The following is a 6,000-nucleotide window of genomic DNA, read 5'->3' as shown; positions in this document are numbered from 1 at the left end:
ACACTTAGAAGATGCAAGTCCACTAAAGATACAGCTTACACTACACTCGTTCGTCCTCTGTTAGAATATTGTTGCGCGGTGTGGGATCCTTACTAGGTGGGATTGACGGATTGCATCGAAAGGGTGCAAAAAGGGCAGCTCGTTTTGTATTATCACGTAATAGGGGAGAGAGTGTGGCAGATACGCGAGTTGCGATGGAAGTCGTTAAAGCTAAGAATTTTTTTGTCGCGGTAAGATCTATTTACGAAATTTCAGTCACCAACTTTCTCTTCCGAATGCGAAAATATTTTGTTGAGCCCAACCTACATAGGTAAGAATGATCATCAAAATAAAAGAAGAGAAGTCAGAGCTCGAACAGAAAGGTTCAAGTGTTCGTTTTTCCCGCGCGCTGTTCGGGAGTGGAATGGTAGAGAGATAGTATGATTGTGGTTCGATGAACCCTCTGCCGCCGGCCGCGGTGGTCTCGCGGTTCTAGGCGCGCAGTCCGGAACCGTGCGACTGATACGGTCGCAGGTTCGAATTCTGCCTCGGGCATGGATGTGTGTGATGTCCTTAGGTTAGTTAGGTTTAAAAAATTGGCTCTGAGCACTATGGGACTCAACTGCTGTGGTCATCAGTCCCCTAGAAGTTAGAACTACTTAAACCTAACTAACCTAAGGACATCACACACATTCATGCCCGAGGCAGGATTCGAACCTGCGACCGTAGCAGTCGCACGGTTCCGGACTGCGCGCCTAGAACCGCGAGACCACCGCGGCCGGCAGTTAAGTTTAAGTAGTTCTAAGTTCTGGGGGACTGATGACCACAGCAGTTGAGCCCCATAGCGCTCAGAACCATTTGAACCATTTTTGAACCCTCTGCCAAGCACTTAAATGTGAATTGCAGAGTAATCATGTAGATGTAGATCTAGACGTAAACTACGCACACACGTGTTATATCATGGGGAGGATTGTGTTTCGCATCGTTGTTTAACAACAGATTCCATCTGAGTTCTGTACAGCAGTGTAATCCAAACAAAAGATAGAATCGTGGGAAGGGCTCGTTGTGTTACAAGAGCTTGCGTCTGAGTTGTGCCTGGCAAGTGCTGGCGAGTTGTGCAGTGCTCGGGCCGCCGTCAGCGCGGAAGGCGGACCGCTGAACTTGAACGCCTGTCGCTCTGTCACGAAACAAAAGCGCCCAGTCACGCCGTTCTGCCGTGCGTCCACACACGTGGTCCACATGTGCCGGCAGCGTCACGCAGTGACGTCGCGTCAAACGCGCCTTGGCCCCCGCGGCGACCTTGTGCCGATATTAGAAGCGAGGGTCGCGGCCGGCCTGGCTCGTCGTAACTGTTCCGCGCGGCCCGCAGTAGCCGCCGCGGACGGCCGGAGCGCCTGCCTGCTCTGCCTCGCCACACGCACCCGAGTGCGTTCCTCAGCTGCGGGCCACACGTGAGTCAACCGCTCTCCTGCTTCCCTCCTTACTTCGTTGAGCAAACCGTGTAGCTTTCTTTTGTCAGCCGCTACTTCTTCCGTACCTTATCTCGTGTAAATGAAATGTGTTCCCGGTTTCCGATGCAGGAAACTAACAGCTGTATAATAGAATGACAATGAAACTTGTGCCGCACTGGGACACTCTAACTGTACTTGAATTACGTAACCGTTACGGCACCTCACCTCAACCTCTCGATACGAGCAATATTCTACTGTGTTTCTGTAAAATAGTTAACATATTTCTGTGACAACATTCAGATTTGATTTCATTAATGTAGAGGTACTTCGATACATCGATATGGATATGTATATATTGCAATGATATTATTCTTATGTGTATTCTTTCTTTTGTCACTATGATCTTTGACGTACTTGTAACTCTGATTTTTGGGCGCTAGAGAGTCAAGTTTTGGTCGTCATGTTAAAAAGACACAAATTGTAGTCAGTTTACAAAATGTGAACTTTAACAGTGAGGGAGATATTTTCAAGTATGTATTACATTGTGAAGTGATGTTTTGGAACGATTTACGTGATATTGCAACAAAAGTAATAAAAAAGAAGTGTAACTCAAGTTCGGAGTGCTGATTACTTTTTTACATCACCATTGTCCTAAATTGCAAAAGTTTAATCTTCAAGAATTGTCTATGAAACACATCTATAAAACTTTCCAGTATCGCAGAATAACACCTAGGCCTCTTTGCATCCGAGCTTTGAATCATCACTACCTACATTTTCGATGATTGAGCCATGAGTTCACACCGTCTCTAATGACCTCTTTGTCGACGGGACGTTAAACACTAACCACCACCACCATGAGTTCACAATGAGACCAGCGTGGGAAACACGAAAAGATGAGTGCCTAGTTTATCCATTATTTCAATAATTGACTTTATTAACTATGCTCTAATGACACCTGTCACATAATATAACTTTGTTGTTGTCCGAAAATGCAATATTTAGCAGCGTGAGCAACACTACAATCCTAATTAATTTTTGGCATTTGTTGTGGTAGGGTTGTTAGAACACGAACCCGATTTTTCCACTAATCGCGAGCGGTTGCCTTACCATTAGGCTGGACTAACGTCCAGACCCAAACTTCCATGTGTAAGCCCTGTGTCTACAACCTGTACTCATACATCCATTATCAGTTATGTATATTCCCGTAGACGTTTGATGGCATGTAGAAGTATGGGTCTTGCCGTCACTTGTGCACGGATAGCCGAATGGTAAGGTGGCTGCTCGCTGCAACTCGCAAATCCAGGTTCGAGTCCCGCTCCGGCACAAATTGTCATTGTCGTTATTCCAGTATGGTTGTCCTTATTCGCAAACGCGACTACATTTCATGTATTTCATAATGGCTGTAATCGCCGCAGTGCCTGTTCCTTCAGGCATGCATGCATGGATCGTAATTCGGAATAGAGCAGGCGTTGCAATATCGTACTCATTTCCTATGTCTCTTGGGGTTGGCGCTCCTTGTCTGGGCTGCGCCATTCTGAAAAGCATTTCCAACATTTCAGAATACAGTCCCATCGCTATCAGACCGTTCTCTACTGACCTGATCCAAGTATTCGGCGGACCCCCAACGTCTCTTTTCGGTTCTTTTCAGTCAGGTACTGTTTTTGTCATATAGTTCGGTTCACAGTGCACGGCATGCCCACACCGGCGTAGGCGATTCACTTGTAGCTCTCCCCATGTGTTTATAGTCTGATTAAAATTGCTTGAGCCGGCCGGGTTGGCCGAGCAGTCCTAGGCTCTCTATAGTCTGGAACCGCGTTACCGCTACGGTCGCAAGTTGGAATCCTGCCTCGGGCATGGATGTGTGTGATGTCCTTAGATTAATTAGGTTTAAGTAGTTCAAAGTCTAGGGCACTGATGACCTCAGAAGTTAAGTCCCATAGTGCTCAGAGCCATTTCTTCAAAGTTGCTTGACAGTTGCCACTTCACGTGGTGGAGGTGTCTTCCTCCGATCAGAGCGTTCAACGTCACTCCCGAATTGACGGCCCGCATCTCGTGGTCGTGCGGTAGCGTTCTCGCTTCCCACGCCCGGGTTCCCGGATGAGATTCCCGGCGGGGTCAGGGATTTTCTCTGCCTCGTGATGGCTGGGTGTTCTGTGATGTCCTTAGGTTGGTTAGGTTTAAGTAGTTCTTAGTTCTAGGGGACTGATGACCATAGATGTTAAGTCCCGTAGTGCTCAGAGCCATTTGAACCATTTTTTTAACCCGAATTGACGACGTTCCCAAAATGCCACAAAAAATTGTCAGTTCACTTCAAATTCCTCGTCTCCCCTTTTTTCTTGTTGCTTTTGGATCCCGAATCCTGGGTCCGGCCATTTTGTTTCGTATTTCATCACACTCGATAAACACACACAAAGCATTACACAAGGAACAATGATGATGTACATTTCGTACACAGCGCTAGCCAATTCCTTCGCACATTGACGCAATTCGGCTCCACACATTCAAGTATCAGTATCACAGACATCAAATGACGGCATGTAAACTTCATACGACGTAGCATGAAATTGAAATTTTTGAATGCAGCAAATGATCGTGTTGCTCGTTCTATAAACTAATAAACGTAACGTCCTGTCCTGCAAGTCGTGAATCTCGGAGTCTGATAACATTGTATTTTAAAATCTTTATTAAAATCACTATTATTATTTTCAGTTAATTGGTTGCAATGTAATTTTTCATTTTTTTTCCTTTCTCGCACCATTGTCACCATCATATTGACCTTTTCATTTGCTCTTATATTCCTTCCTATCATTCATTTCTCGTCCCAATCTGTCTCTGTCGCCTATAACCTGTAAATGAGTTGCCGCTCGGGCTTAGCTGAACGGTCTTAGGCGCTGCTGCCATGGACTGTGCGGCTGGTCCCGGCGGAGGTACGAGTCCTCCCTCGGGCATGGTTGTGTCTTTGTCCTTAGGATAATTTAGGTTAAGTAGTGTATAAGCTTAGGGACTGATGACCTTAGCAGTTAAGTCCAAGCAGTAAGATCTCACACACATTTAAACATTTTTGTAAATGCGTTCGAAGCACGACTCCTCGATGGTCGTATGGTGTCAGCTCGCGTACAAACAGCGAGATGTTACAGTGCGCTTTCTGCGTTGAAACTTAATTTTTTGTCATGATTTTGCTCGTAAAAATTAGCTTTAATCACCGTGAACAAAACGACTGTGACTTTAGTCCTGCCGCAGATTGCTAACAGGCGTTTCCTCGGATACACCGCACATCGCGAGGTAGTGGTTAGTTAGCTCAGGACACGCGTTCAGATTCAGGGCTGCAAAATGTGTCGTCTACCGCATTTCAGTCACTGGTCGCTCATAATCAGTGCTCGATATAGCATATGGCATTTCTGGCGTACCTCGCGGCGGCCACTTAGATCATTGTTCCGCGTGACACCAAGTAATTTTAATCGCACTATAGCTCCTGAAGCAAGCCTCGGGTGTGGTCGGTTCTTACTTCTTTTATTGTCAGTCGTCCAGACCAGTCTCTGTAACCTGGAGCTACCGTTCATCTCATATGCGCATGACCACCATTCTGAACAGCAGCTCACAGCTGGTCTTCTCGCCCGTTCTTCCTTTAACTTTCCTAGTTACTTCCACATTCAGATGACTCCTCTTAGTCACCCCCAACGTAAAACAATTAATTATTATAAGATTTTTCAGTGTCCTTATCCTTAGAATCTGTAGATGTTATCACCGATCCGAGGCACTCCATCTCATCTGACCGATTGGTTTTATAAAGGTATTTAGATGTTGTTCCCATTTGGAACTGGTGGCAGTTCACACACAGTGGCTCTACTAGTTGTAAAAGTTCTAGCTAGTACCGTGTACCAAGCATTAAGGGGGGGGGGGGGGGGGAGGGTGTATGAGCAGTCGAAATACTTCGAAAATAACCTTATTAAATGCAAAGTTTTCGAGACAGTGTAACTAAATATGGCACAGTTGTTAAGGAACGTTATATGGATACACACATACGTTTTAATGCTTATTGAATTTCTACGTTTTTAATTATAAACAGCTGAAATTTTTTCAACAAGGTGAATACAAATGTTCCTCTTTTTGAAAAATCTCTCACAACAAAATTAATGTATTTTTGTGAAAAGTTCGATGTACCATTATTACAAATATCTGTGGAACAGACTATTGATATCTTCTTTTGCAAGATTTTTGCAGTTCTCCAAACTTCTGTGAAAAAAAAAGTACCAAATCTTACGATTTTTCTCTTATATAAATCTCTTGCTACTGTAGTAAATGAAAATTCCTTCGACAGAACGTTTTACTATAGTATTGATTAATTGCATGCCTGACTATAATGTCAGGGGTTTGTGAGGAAAATATACAAAAAGTTGCCAAAATGTAAGTTAGGGCAAACCTGAATCTAAGGTTTGACGGTATTTGTATTAGGCCTTACTTAATCTGGGTGATCTACTGCAAACCATATGCATTCTCCTCTTCATCTCCAAACAGTCTTTTGTTTGTTTGTCGTCTCTGAGGTGTCACTTCTCTTCGTAACAGGATTTCT

General features: G+C 44.6%; 1 protein-coding gene across 1 annotated transcript in view; it reads left to right on the top strand.

The window, feature by feature from the left end:
* The first annotated feature begins 1,098 nt into the window (after positions 1 to 1,098).
* LOC126272560 (UDP-glycosyltransferase UGT5-like) overlaps positions 1,099 to 6,000 on the top strand; it is a 127,734-nt gene continuing 122,832 nt past the window's right edge. The window contains exon 1 of the mRNA XM_049975482.1: positions 1,099 to 1,430. The gene's annotated coding sequence lies outside the window, so the exon portion shown is untranslated. The remainder of the gene's footprint in view (positions 1,431 to 6,000) is intronic.

The sequence above is a fragment of the Schistocerca gregaria genome, chromosome 5 (genome assembly GCF_023897955.1).
Source record: "Schistocerca gregaria isolate iqSchGreg1 chromosome 5, iqSchGreg1.2, whole genome shotgun sequence".
NCBI classification, from domain to species: domain Eukaryota; kingdom Metazoa; phylum Arthropoda; class Insecta; order Orthoptera; family Acrididae; genus Schistocerca; species Schistocerca gregaria.
Note: the sequence above shows the minus strand (reverse complement) of the source record. Positions and strands in the feature narration are given on the sequence as shown.